Source organism: Nelumbo lutea, chromosome 3 (genome assembly GCF_056320005.1).
Source record: "Nelumbo lutea isolate HS-2025 chromosome 3, American lotus-T2T, whole genome shotgun sequence".
Taxonomy (NCBI): domain Eukaryota; kingdom Viridiplantae; phylum Streptophyta; class Magnoliopsida; order Proteales; family Nelumbonaceae; genus Nelumbo; species Nelumbo lutea.
Window position 1 is genome coordinate 34,832,407 of NC_142686.1, and position 15,141 is coordinate 34,847,547.

The 15,141-nt window shown below is 37.5% G+C and overlaps 1 protein-coding gene across 4 annotated transcripts in view; it reads right to left on the reverse strand.

Moving 5' to 3' along the window:
* Nucleotides 1-1,219: 1,219 nt before the first annotated feature.
* LOC148864183 (ENHANCER OF AG-4 protein 2-like) overlaps nucleotides 1,220-15,141 on the reverse strand; it is a 76,861-nt gene continuing 62,939 nt past the window's right edge. For all 4 annotated transcript variants that reach the window (XR_016110649.1, XR_016110646.1, XR_016110648.1 and 1 more), the window contains one exon: nucleotides 1,220-1,554. The gene's annotated coding sequence lies outside the window, so the exon portion shown is untranslated. The remainder of the gene's footprint in view (nucleotides 1,555-15,141) is intronic.

Genomic DNA, 15,141 nt, shown 5'->3' on the forward strand with positions numbered 1-15,141 from the left:
TGTATTTCACCATAAATATTTACATTTTCTATTTTTGAACTATAACATTATGAATTGACCCATTTGACCCAAATATTCAAACCATTGACCAGCCATATAGAAGTGTTTCATTTCTCAATTTTCAATGTTATATCTAATTTTCACCATAAATAAAAATATTTTTTTATTTATCACACTTATTTTGTTTAATAAGACAAATATATAATATGATAGATATGCCCAATTTTCACCATAATATAGAACGTTTGTACCGACCTTGGCACTCGATCTTGCGGTGTGCACTAATGTTAGCTTACTGGTCGTGTGGACAGATGCCACATCATTGCTCCGCATCTCGGGATCTAATCTACTAAACTTTTGTTGTCTTGTACCTCCATTTTACAGCCGCTGGTTGTACTTTTCCTCTTAATGAATTGATACTTCACAAAATAATAAATAAATAAATAAAACATTATCTGCCTGATGAACCTACCTTAAAACCGAACTTGCATAGAAATAAACCTCAAAATATTTTTGGGATGTGAAGATTTAAACCCAAAGGCCATGTTCTCACTTGACCATTGAGTTAATTAAATGATTTAATCATTTGTTTTCATTTTAATATTTAATAAATGTGTATAATATGTACAAAGTAAATTACTTAATTATAATAGTCTATAATATTAAATTATATTTATTGAAAATCAAATTTTAAAAAATATGTTTCTTTTTTTTTTTTCAAAGGAAGAGTAAAAAAAGAACAGGCTCCACGAGTAAACAGCAAAACTGCCAAGGTCAGAACTGACCCTGGAACCAACCTTCATAGGGTAGGTTCCAGTTCCAAAAACCTAAAACTGGCCCTACAGAAAGGTTCCAGGTTCTACTATGTAACCGAATCAAGCCAATCCATGCTCACCCCTAATTTGGGATTAATTGTTGTGGGGATGCTCAGGGCCATGTGCTGCAACTTGTGTGGAGCTTGCTTTGTCCTGCTGCCTACGAAAGTGAAACTTCACTATTTTTATTAAAAAAATATATAATCTTAGATTTACATGAGTTCAAAAAAATACAATACATAAAGCCAAATATAGGACAACAAATTGGAGTCATCTAAAGGCCTATGAGACGTGTTTATCAAAAAACAAAACAATAAAAGATAAAAAACAAAACAAAACTATTGAGATGTAAAAATGATAACGAAGAAAAAGGATTAGAAGCATACAAAAGTAAACTAAATGAAAGGGCACAATGATGAAAGATCATGCTAGTTTCTTTCAGAGATTGTCCAATAATGTGAGCGAAAGAAAATACATTTCTAGCAGTTCCATCAACAAAAAACTAACAATTTTTTTCATTGTTTCTTTTTAATAGAACGTAATAGATAATACAAAACTAAAATATTATACACAAAATCATGGTAGATGAAACCATTGTACCGATGACTGCTGATAGGAGATCCTGAGGTCTTGAAACAGGAGGAAACCGCATCTAAGATGCAGGTGATATTCTATCTTTACATAAACAAGTCCTGCTATTAAGCCTCCAAGCTCAAGAAATTTTGATGGTTGAAATCACCTGTAAATATCATGAATCACTCTCCAGAGCTACAGTTATCAAGGCAGCAAGAAGAGAATAGATAACAGGATGTCCCCATGTCACCCAAGCACTTAGTAGGTGGGCGCTTTAAAACAAGTTCTATAATATACGACATAATCCATGTTGATTTTTGGTTTCTTGCTATGTTGTACTAAAAATTACTAAAAGGAAAACCATGATAACGAATATTGCATGTAAAGACAAGTACCATCATTAGCTTCACAGGACAATATCACTTTGACCACAAATTTCAATATTCCAAATACAAGAAAAGCAAGAGCAATTCTATGTGCAAAAACACAGTTTTTAGCATTGTATCGGGGCATGAACATTAAACTGTAAAATGTTACATTAAAAGCAATTTAATATTGCATGCCACAATGCAACATTACACAGTACTGGTACTGAATGCACTTAGGCATTGCCTTGATAACTATCTCCAGAGGTTAAGCCCCCCACAATAAGACAACCATTTGCTAGATGAGTCCAAATTGCATCCATAAGATTCTAATGTTGGACAGGAAGGAGGTCCTACATATCAACAATAGTGGGCAACAAGTTTCAGATCCAATCACGGATTCAGATAAGGAAAGATGGGAAAAAAAGACCTATCTATAGAATAAAAGAATTCACTCTCAAAACCAGATTTTTTTTTTTTAATTTCTAATCCACTACTTGACCAGAAAATTGGTTATGAAAAAGGAGCCTATGAGTAGAATGCATAGGTTAACTAGTCATTTTCTTGTCAAAATTGGACGACTAATAGAAACCCTAGGGAACATCAACTAAAGGTCCAAGACAGATTCTGGAACTTCAGGAAACACAAAAATCTCCTAATGAAGAGATCAACACAAAAAATAATAATTTGAATGTTAGAACAAACCAAAATTCAACCCAGCCAAAAGACCTCAACAAAAAATAATAGTTCTGCCACTGTACTCTGAAAACTGGTGATGCAACTGGAAATTGCAAAGTAGCACACAAATAATAGAAGATCTCCTACAACAATCAACAGGAGTGTTTGTAGCTGAAACTTAGGGTCCGTTTGGTTTGCAGTCGGAATGGCTTATTCCCATGGTCTGTTTGGTTCAGACAGGAATGGGAATGGGAATTGGAATCAACAGGAATGAGATTTAATTCCCAAGGGAGGGCAGGGAATGGCCATTCCCTCAAATGGGGGAATGCCATTCCAGCAGGAATGGGAATGGGATTCCAATTCTGCCCCACCAAACAGCTGGATTCGGAATAGCCCATTCTGGTTCCGATTCCAGACCCCCATTCCTGCGAAACAAACATGGCCTTAAATCCTTTGCAGCTGAAAACAGAAGCAAATCAATAATAGTAAAATGAGCAATGTGTATAAACAATGTTTAGGAGATTTTATAACTTCCTTAACCATATAAACAGCAGTTTTAACTACCTAAACTTCCCTTGATTGTCGACCCTATTAAAACACATCAGACTTTTATCAATTAAACTTTCCAAAATGCCCTTACATTGGAGAAACAAGGAAGAAAAAGACAAAATTGACCTCAATTTTCTCTAGAGAGAAAAAAAAAACTATAATTTACCAAGTACTGACCCAACTGACATGAAATACAAACCACACATGTTCTATGTTGGAGAAAGCCTTGATGTGGACCCCATTAGACAAGTATTTGACTTTTGAGTAAATGTTGGCAATCCTAGAAATCTAGCAACATTAGCCACTCTTAATTAAGCCCTTGCCATAATCTGATTAGCTTGAGATTTGGAGGGTTTTCTCTACACTTCTTAACCTTCAATATATCCAAATTTTAGCTCAACCCAATGGTTGGATTGGAAGAAATTGGGTCTCCAATAACTGCTCAGGAGTTGGACTGTTCACGAAAATTCTCCTCCAATCTCTCTTAGCCTTCCAAGATTTGGTCATGTATTTATGATTAGTTGAAAACCATCTGCATCAGTTCCTCCAAGTGAATTGAGTAAAAAACTTCAAAGAATGAGGATCCAGTTGCTACAGCTCTTCTTGGGAAACCCAGAGACCACCATCACCCTCATCTGTCTTCCACCAGATCAAGTATTCAACAAGTACTCTGCCTAGTTGTCTACTATGTTGTTATTCTCATTTTACATCATCATTACCATGGTAAGTGTAGAGATCAGAAAAACCAAAAGCAGAACCAATGCCTTAATCAGTTGGCAAATCCACTTCCTAAGCGTTGTCACTGATGTTCCAAATTTTGAAAGGCCAAATGTTTTTTTTTTCTGAGCTTAGAATGGGTTCCAGATGGAAACCATTGCTTGTTTAGATGCATAACTAACCTTGAAAGTTTGCAGCTTTCTTTCATCAGCAGAGGCCTTCTACTTAGCTTTAGATCCTTGATCTTCAAACAGTTCATGTAGCTTTACCATTAGTTTGACCATCTTCTCAGCCTTAAAGCCTGATTTTCCAACATGGGAAGGAAGAACCAAGTCTAGAAATTCAATAGGCTGCTGTCCATACACTATCTCAAAAGGGCTCATAAAAGTATGATTTCTAGAGCAAATACAGCTTGTACATACTTTCTCATTGCCTAGGCTTCTTTCCCGCTAAATAATGTAAGAGATTACCCAAGCTTCTATTGACCACTTATGTTTGATCATCGGTTTCTGGATAAATTATGTTAAAAATCAGTCCCAAATTTCCTCCATAAATAATCCTCATAAGGTGAGAAAGAAACATGGAATCATCGTCTGAAGTAAAGGACTTAGAAACTTGGAGCCCCACTGATGTAGATATTGAAGGAAGAAAGAATACATGCAGAAAGAAATCAGTTTTTCCATTGCTAGACAGATTTTAAATATTTTAGGTGATGGGATACTACTATTATTATTTGAGTTTTAAAAATATATTCTCTACTTGTAGGTGTCTCAAGTATAAGGTCCTTATTTAAGTTTCCTTCCAGATCATCTAGTCCAAATTGGAGTCCAAACCCAGCATCCAAGTCAACAAGTCGAGTTTATAAATGGTCATTGTAATTGCAATTTAAGAAGAGTTCATTTTAAGAATTGAAGTTTGGTTCGGTGAATTCTGGTTGTTGCCACAAGAGTCCTCTTTCTTTCTTTCCAATATTTTGCTCATTCTTTGTGGGTAGCAAGCTATCTATTTGCTTTTTTACCTCTGTTCTTCATTCCTACCCCAAACCCCTTCATGGCTGAAAGCCCACCCCCAGATCTGAATTTTGTAGTAGTACCCCTACCTGCTCCTGCATCGCCATCATAGATACACCAACAAAGATCCAATCAACCGGAGCTTTAATACCAACTTATGTAACTGGAAATTGCAAACTCGCAAGACTAACAGAAAATCACTTATAGAAATCAATAATACCCTTATATTGGAGAAACAAGAAAAAAACCAAACTGACCTCCATTTTCCCTAAGGCTCAGTTTGGAAGGAGTACAACTACAAATATGTAGAGTACAAAACCTTGTATTTTGTAATATTTTGTATGTATTTTCACTGTACATATTTGTATTTGTACTCTTTTAGGCTCAGTTTGGAAGGAGTGCAAATACAAATATGTACAGTACAAAACCTTGAATTTTGAATTGCTAAATCTGTATTTCCACTGCTTCCAAACTGAACCTAACATAAGAAAAAAAAGAACTACCATAAGTTTATAACTAACAGACCTAAAAGACATGAAATTTGAACAAAAAATGCTCTATGGCTGTGGCAGCCCCAGATTTGGGGACATTGGTCAAAATTGACTTTGACCAACTGTTGATGGTCCTACACATGCACATCCAGCAACATTAGCCCCCTGATGAAAGCCTTTCTGTAGTCCAATAAGCTTTAGATTTGGAGGGCCGGTCACCTTTAAGCTCCAAAAGTTGGAATGAGAGAACGAATCTGAAAGAGCTACTCAAAAGTTGGAGGTTGACATGAACTGTCTTCTCCTTCATCTTCACTTGGGGGCTGTTTAATAACAGCTAAGTGGCTCAACTGAATGACTTGCTGCTTTGTCTTCTAATGAACAAGTTGTTAAGGAAGTTCTGAGCCCCCCTTAAAGGCTGAAGCTGAAGTTGGATTAATTACTATGCCCTCACATATATTATTTTTTATCAATAACAGAACCATTTTATTTAAGAAAAAAAAGATGAAACAAGTATAGGTGCGGGGAGAGGCAAACTCTCTTAACTCTCCCCCAAAAGAACAGTAGAATTACAATATAGCCCAAAACATTTTATCCCTTCCCACCCCTTGTTTGGCAAGTGCATCTGCAAAGGAGTTAGCACATCTTTTGACCCCTTATCCACATGTGCCTCTAGCCATCCAATTACCAATTCTGAATCTCCTCAAATGATAAATCTGCTAATATTTAGCTCCTTAGCCCTTTTTGCACCTTCCATAATAACCAGAATTTCAGCTCGGAGTGAGTCCCCTACCCCAATTGGGCCTGAAAACAGAGCAATAGCTTCACCTTCCACATTCCTAAGAACTCCAATACCTGAAGGGTCGAGTTTCCTTCACTTACCATCATCAAAGTTCAGCTTAGTGAAACCTGAAACTGGTAGAGTCCACAAAGGAGAGGACACGGTTTTAGGAGTTAAGGATTCCACTTCCTTCCAGTTATTCAGCAATACCGTTGTAGAAATATCATCAAATAAATCAATACATTTCACCCAATGAACCACCCTAGCAGTAATTACCTCAATAATTGTCCCCCTACTCCTCTCCATTTCAGCAAAAATTCTTTAGTTCCTTTCCTCTCATATTGTCCAACAAACCTCCAACTACCAGTAGAAGAGTCAAAGAGGCTTTGTACATTTGGCAGCAGAGTCCACCCACAAGTAACCAACGAAGAGAGAAACAAATCCCAAATAGATAAACCATAAAGGCAAGAGATTAATAAATGATAGAAAGATTCACCATTAGCTTTACAAACAATGCACCAATTAGGGGATAAACAGCAAAAAGTTTTTTTTTTTTTTTCTTTGAAGTAGATCAAAAGTGTGTTAATCCTTCCCAAGAAGACTTCCCAACAGAAGGCCCCAAAACTTCGAAGAATCAATTTACCCCAAGCTTCCTTAACAGGAAAGGGTTGAACTAAGGCTTTCAAAAGAGAAGCACAGGAAAAACTACCATAAGAAGATAGGGTCCAAATCCGGGAATCCAATTTTGAAGTATCCAAGAAAACCCTTTGTAAAATTTGAAACAATGCCAAGACATTGTCCATATCCGAGTCTCTGATTCCCCTTCTAAAACCCAAGTCCTATTCAAGCTCAAAACACACTACAGAAGAAGACAAGAAGTTGGACACAGGCTCATATTTATAGTTAGAGATGGAGAAAAAAGAAGGGAATTGATCTTTTAGTGGCAAGCTCCCCGCCCAAACATTTTCCAAAAGCTTTACAAGATCGCCAAAGAACAGGTTATACCTGATAAAAGGTAGGAAGAAAGGTAGGATGGCATATATAGATTCCCAAGGAAAAGCACTAGTAGCTTGAGCCAACACTCCCGCATCCCAGCCCTCAACTGCCAACCAATGAATGCTTAAAATCACCTTTGCCCACAGTTTAGTTCTATCCAATGGCAATCTCCACAACCACTTCCCTAACAATGCCATATTCCTCTTCTAAATGTTCCCAGTTCCTAAACCACTAGAACTCCTACTTCTACTTACAATTTACCACCTAACCCTATGGTCCCTTCTTTCCTCCACTGGTTCCCACGAAAAATCTTTCATTAGCTTCACCATACTTTTGCACACCCCCATTAGGGTTTTGAACACTGATAAGAAGTAAAGAGGCAAGTTGGCCAAGGTCGACTTTATCAATGTAATTCATAACACCAAAAGGCAGATGATGTCAACCTTGTTGCCTAGTCACCTAGGTGCTTCATGTTACAGTACAGAAAATCAACATATTCATGACAAGAAAATGAAAAAAGTAAAAAAATATAGGGGCTGAGCCCCTATATTTTTGAGGGTTCAGTATAGCATTTAGCAATGTTTGTGTTGATTAAACCCCAACAAATAAGAAAATAATAAAAAGAAATTAGTAATATAAACACACAAAATGAATATTTTAGTTTAATTATGTCTATTTTATAAATACAAATATCAAAAAATTAAGAATATAAAACTATTTTATAACACAATATACAAAATTTCTTGGTGATTAGGTGAGGTGAGCCTCCAAGGGCACCTTGTCGCCTAGGCACCCACCCAGGCGCTGCCTTGACAAGTATGTGTCATACGTTAACTTTCTGCCATTTTTTATCCACTGGTTTATATTTTATCAATCAAGTTGGTAGCAGAGGCTAGACAACAGTGTTCTTGGCTAATAACAATGCAGCTTTAGGACCAGCCAACTGCATGAGAAGTTGAAAGGGTTAGTCAGTTCCTTCTTATAAGCCTGGTTTTTGGAGTTTTTGGAGATCTGATTGTTGCCCAAGCCTTGGAGTGCTGCCCAAAAACAAAAACTAGATAGAAAAGGAGGGGGGGAGTTCTATATTAGAACCTTAGAGTTCAATTGGAGGAGAATTAAGATCAATTAATCCTATGAGATCTATTATTTGGCAATTTGTTGAAAATATTTTATTTGTCATTGACAGAAGCTTTTAAAGAAGATATAAAGAGTAGAGCCTGAAATGCCCATGGGAGGAATGGGAGAGATCCATGGTACCCAAATCACCACTGTAAATCTTGATGGAATTAATTATCTTAAATGGGTTCAATCTGCTTGCATCGTTATTGGTGGTAGATGCAATTAGGGTATATAACAGGAACCATGAAGAAACCAGATCCTTCCCATGCTCATTATGTGGAGACTTTATAACTTGATGTACCTTATTAGTATAGTCCATGTTGTATATTACTTTTACATCTTATTCTTCTTTTCTCTTTCAGCCTTGTATGGGTACTCTTGTAATTGTACATATCTTTTAATATATAAGAGACTCTTTGAGGTGGGGTCATTCATTCTTGACACCTCTAAGATTATTCTTGTTCTTTTCTCAGTCGGCTGACTCGATCAACCTATAACCCTAGATCTGGTGTCATCCTAGGGTTTTCTTGCCTCTCATTTATTTGATTCAGACTTCAAATTCATTTTTGAAAGGCCTTAAACTCGACAATCTTAAAAACTTGCCTTTTTTGGACTGTCATCTTGAGTTCTTGATTGCTGAATTTGTTTGTCTCTGATATCCTTGTGCCTGGACTGCTGTTTTCTTGTTGAAATGGCCTCCAATAGTGGCGATTCTTTTGTTAAAGGTGATTCTCTAGCATCTATGGTTGAGCAAAACATTCAACAACTGGTAACATCTGCTATTCCTTTTGCTCTTTCTGCTATTGGCTTACCTGGTGAGTTTTCCAATTATTGTACTCCTCATATTTGGATCATTGACTCTGGAGCTACTAACTACATGTCAGGAGCTTACCCTAACCAACCAAGTAACCTTACTAAAACCCATCACAAACATATTGTTACTGCCAATGGTGAAAAGTTAAACATCATTGGTAGTAGTGATATGTCTCTTAAGCTTTCACCCACTGCATCTTTCCCTCTTACCAAGACCCTTCTTGTTCTGAATCTCACTATAAACTTGATTTCTATTGGCCAATTAATTAACGAAGGTAAACATTCTTATTTTCTCTCAGGATGGATGTTTGATTCAGGACCGGAACACTGGGAAGGTGAAAGGGAAGGGGCGCAGATTGGGCCGCCTGTTTGCATTGGAGTTCGAGAAGCCTCAAGCAGCAACATCATCAGTTTATTTCAGTTCCTCCACTTCCAGTTCCTTTCTGAATCATAGAAATAATGTTTGGGGCTTATGGCATAAACTTTTGGGTCATTTACATTTTGAAAAATTAAAATTTTTGTTTGATTCAGGCCTTATTAAGAATAAAGTTCCATCCTTGCACACATTTGATACATCTTGTGTTTCTTGTTGCTTAAGTAAGAGTCGTACCTTACCATTTCCTCACATATCTGATCATACTACCTCTCCCTTCAAGCTTATACATAGTGATGTTTGGACTGCTTATGTCTCTTCTCGGCTTGGATACAAATATTTTGTGTCGTTCATTGATGATTGTACCAGGTATACATGGATATACTTTCTCTGCCACAAGTCTGAGGTGTTCCCAACATTTAAGTTGTTTCATGTTATGGTGCGGATTCAATTTCAACCACAAGTGCGTACTCTCCATTCAAATTCAGGAGGAGAATACACTGATGGAGATTTTTTATCCTACTTGAAGGATCATGGAATACAAGTGCAACGAAGTTATCCAAATACTCATCAGCAAAATGGTGTGGCCGAGCACAAGAATGGAGATATCCTTAGTGTTGTGAGGGCATTATTGCAGGAGTCCCATACTCCACCTTCCTTTTGGGTAGAGGCAACCAGTACAACTATGTTTTTTATCAACTATATTCCTTCCTCAATTCTTGGTAACATGTCTCCCTTTCAGAAGTTATTTGGTCGTTCTCCAAATTTATCTATGCTTCAATGCTTTGGATGTGTGTGCTTTGTTCATCTTCCCTCTCGTGAACATTCTAAATTGTCTTCACGATCTATCATGTGCGCCTTTGTGGGTTATAGTCCTAACCACAAAGGATTTCTTTGTTATGACCCCTCTATTCGTCGCATTCTTATATCACGTAATGTTGTTTTCCTTGAGAACATTTCATTTTTTTTTGGAATTGCTAGATTGTCTGCACCGTTTGTTTCTATTTTGCCAAACTTTGATTCATAGGATGCTCCACCTCCCCTACGACTCTCCTTCCTCCTAGTTTAGATCATCATCCTACCACTGGTCCTGTAAGTGATACCTCCACTTTAGACACTCTTCATACTTTTGTTCCTTTTCGTCGTTCTACTCGTATATCTAGACCTCCTGACTGCTATGGTTTTCCTTCAAACCATAGCCCTTTGTTTGTTGTCCTATCCTCCACAAATGTTCCTCGCTCCTACCAGAAAGCTAATATTAGCCCTCATTGGAAGGAAGCCGTGGATGCAGAGATTCATGCTTTACATGAGAATGACACTTGGGATCTTGTGCCTGCTCCAAATGCATCCATTGTTAGGAGTTGTTAGGTTTACAACATTAAGCTGAAGTGTGATGGATCTCTTGATTGATACAAGGCACGTTTAGTTGCCCAAGGATATAGTCAGGAGTATGGTATTGACTATCAAAAAACCTTTGCTCCTGTTGCAAAGATTCCCATAGTTCGTGTTCTTTTAGCAGTGTCTGCTGCTCAGTCTTGAACCATATGCCAGCTTGATGTGAAGAATGCCTTTCTTCATGGTCAATTGAAGGAGACGGTCTACATGAAACCTCCTCCTGGATACTGCAGCGATTCTTATTTAGTATGTCGCCTCAAAAAATTTCTATATGGTCTAAAACAAGCTCCCCGAGCATGGTATGAATGCTTTCGCGATGTTGTAGTTGTTGCTGGATATAGCTAGAGTTCTTTTGATCACTCTTTATTTGTTAGGTAACGACCTCAAAGTATTACCATTCTCCTACTATATGTTGATGACATGTTGTTGACTAGGAATGATGTTGAAGGCATTCATGAACTGAAACTATTACTTCATAATTCCTTTCACATGAAGGACTTGGGCCCTCTTACATATTTCCTGGGACTGGAAGTACATCGCAGTGATCGAGGGTATTTTGTTTGTCAGCAGAAGTATGCCTCTAACCTTGTTAAACTTGCTGGTCTTAATGATGAAAAGCGTGTTGATACACCTATGGAGCTAAATCTTAAGCTATCTAAATCTGAAGGTCCATTACTTCTTGATGTTGCCTTATATCGCCAACTTGTGGGGTCCCTCATTTATCTCACTATGACTCGGCCTGATATTTCTCATGCTGTCCAGATTGTTAGTCAATTTGTTTCTACTCCTCGTCAGCCACATATGACCGATGTTCATCACATCATTCGATATGTTAGAAGCACAACTTCCCAGGGACTGTTCTTCTCCTCCTCCTCTCCTATTCAGTTGAGAGCATATGCTAATGCGGATTGGGTTGGTTGTCCAAACACACATAGGTCCACTTCTAGGTGGTTTGTTTTTATGGGTGATTCACTCATCTCTTGGAAGTGTAAGAAACAACAAACAATCTCCAAGTGTTCCACTGAAGCAGAGTATAGGGCCATGTCTTGGTTCCTACTCCTATTCCTCTCTATGCAGACAATACGAGTGCTATCAAGATTGCATCTAACCCTATCTTCCATGAGAGGACCAAGCACATCGAGGTGGACTGCCACTTTATCAAAGATCTTTTCACTACTGGGTCTATATCGCTTCCTCATGTAGCCTTGAACATGCAAATTGCTGATATCTTCACCAAAGCTATGACTAAAACTCGACATCTCTTTCTTATAGACAAACTGATGCTTATGTCAAGGCATCAGTTTGAGGGGGGTGTGGAGACTTTATAACTTGATAAACCTTATTAGTATAGTCCCTGATGTATATCACTTTTACATCATATTCTTCTTTTCTCTTTCAGCCCTGTATGGGCATTCTTGTAATTGTACATATCTTTTAATATATAAAAGACTCTTTGAGGTGGGGGTCATTCATTCTTGACACCTCTAAGATTATTCTTGTTCTTTTCTCTATTCAGCCAAGAGTTCTGACACATTAGACACAAGAAAACTACATGGTGACAACTTGGTTATATAGTCCAATGCTTCCTCACATAAGCAGGAATTTTTTAATGAAGAGTGCTAGGGAGATTTGGGATAATGTAGTAGACACTTATTTACAAGCTTTAGATGTGGCTTAAAGTATGGAAATGAGCCACTTGCCATTTATTTCTCTACCTGAAATCCTTGTGCTAGCAAATAGATCATTTGGAGGCTAATCAATGGCTGTCACAACAATGCAACTACACATCATAGACTAGTTGAGCGGAACAAGATTTTTAAGCTTCTAGCTGGGCTCCACCTTGGGTATGATATAGTGAGATGAAAGATTCTTACATATGAGAGTATCACATTCTAATAGGCATACTCTTTGGTCCATGGGGAGTAGAAGGAGACATGTGATGCTTAAGTCTCCTAAAATTGAGGCTACCGCTATGGTGACTACTAAACCATGACCCATTAGAGATAAGGAAGGTAGCAGTGATGGTAAAAGGAAGATAAAAGGAAACTAATATGTAATCTTTGTAAGAAGGCTAACCATACCAGAGTCCAGAGACAACCATTGAAAGCTCCACAAATATGCTAGATTATCTGGTGCAATAGAACATACTACTATATTTGCATTTGCAGGCACTACAGCATTACAAACCATGCTTCCCCATCAGGTAACAAGGGTCCTTGGATTATAAATTCCAGGGCTTCAAAGCATATGACTAGTATTTCCTCGTTTTCTTCTTACCAATAATGCTCCGATAGAGATAGAGTTTCTTTTGTTAATAGGTCCTTTATTCCTATATCTAGGAAAGGAAGTGTTCGGATGTTTAATGTTATTATTTTACCTACTTTCATTCATACTCCCAAGCTAAATAATAATCTTCTTCCTATATTTGATCAACCAAGAATTAAAATTTATCAGTAATGTTGTTTCTTGATCTGCTTTTTCAAGACCTAGAGTCAATAAAGATGATCAGGAGTGGTCGTGATGTAAATGGAATCTATCATTTGGCTGCACTACCTTGTTACATTATGCTCTGGTAAAATTGGTTGGGTTATTTATCCTTTTTCATAAGTTGTTTAAGTCTGTCAAGGCATCCTGGATTAGATTTTGATGGTGGTTAAATGACAAATCATTCCAATTGGATGGGTATTGGGAAATTTCCAAGCAGCTTCCTTCAAGAAGACCAGGTAAAACTGGAAATGGAGGACAGTTTTTGGAGAGACGTGGTAAGATAGAGCTTTGTGGACAGCTTTCCTTATTTATTCTAAAAGATAATAGAGATTCTTGAGTATTAGATTGTTATGAGCTGCATGGGAAAACAGTGGCATGGGGTCCTTCCTTTAAAAGACATTTGAATGATTGGGAGACAGATGATCTGCTGCTGTCACTAATCCAGGTGCTCAATAACACTATACCAAGATCAAACCAGGCAGATATGAGGCAGTGGAATGGGACAGATCAGGAAACTTCAGGGTCAGATCATTTTTAAAGATGTATGGCCCTCAAGCCACAAACTTCCAACATAAGGCAGTTTGGCTGCCTCAGGTTCCAAGGCAGCCTTCTTACTATGCATCAAAGCAGAGTAAAATCCAGAGTCCTATTTGTGTTTTTTGTGGGAATAGAGATATAGCTGATCACTTCTATTTCTACGGTCTTAGCAGAGGAGAAATAGCTGATCACATCAAGGCAGTTTGGCTGTTTTTTGTGGTAACAGCCAATATCCTTGAAATCCCACCTGAAAGTTTGGAGGGTGGGAGATCTTAGCAGAGGAGAAAAAAATCTGGAGCATCATCCTAGTATCTGCAACTTGGTGCATATGGAAGGAAAGAACAAAGGATTTTTGAGGAAGAGTTGTACAATCAATAAGTAATTCTAAGTTTGGTAGGGTTTGTCTATTCTTAGATAGGAGAGTTGGATTCTTTTGCAAAATTGACACACCGTAGTTTTTTTAGAAGGATATCCTGTTTTTTTATCTGTCCAGGCTAGTTTAGTCATGCCCAGCTGTTTTCTGTAGTGTCTCACTGTACATTCTTATGTGTGTATAGTTGCAGCAGTAAAACGAATACAATACCATTATCTTCAAAAAGTACTTCCTCACTGTATGTTATGCATACAGATGTATGAGAACCTTATTCTGTTTCTGCTATGGGTGGTTTTAGATGCTTTCTTTTATTTGTTGATAATCATGCTCATTTTTCTTATCTTTATTTGCTGCAGTCTCTTGATAGGTCCCTTCTCTTGTTCATCAACTTTATTAGCTAATTCTTATTCATTTGGGGTTAGAATCAAGACTTTAATATTTGAAATGCTGGGGAATACATTGAGAAGTCTCCGGCATCTTTCCTCATGGAGCATTGGGTTATTCATCAAAGTGGTTGTCCGCATACCCCTCAATGAAATGGGGTTGATAAGAGGAAGAATCGGTATATTTGGAGGTTGCTAGGAACATTATGCTTGTCAGCTCTATTCCTGTTAAGTTTTGGGAGGATGCTGTTACTACTACTATTTTCTTTTCAGCATATTATGTCCTGATGATGAGATGTTTCATATTCCTTTGACAGTTTTTAGGTGCACATACTTTGTTTAAATGGTTAGATCTTACGATTCGAAGTTCAATCCCAGAGTCAAGAAGTATACTTAGTTATAATCTTCTCTTTGGAAGTCAGCTAGTTTCTAGTGCTACTACATAAGGAGAGGACTTGTTTAACTACTAATAAACTTTTGCCATGTACTGCTTATGATGTCTATGCATTTCCTTCTAGTTCTGATTCTAATTCTATTGCTATCAATCCTCAAATGCATTTATAGGTGTATCAAAGATGTAGGAGGGTCAGTTTTGATAGTCCAAGCAAACCCATGCCACTCCCAGTCACTTCTAACATTTCAATTCCAAGTATAGATTGATGATCCTCCTATCGATAGTGATGATTTTA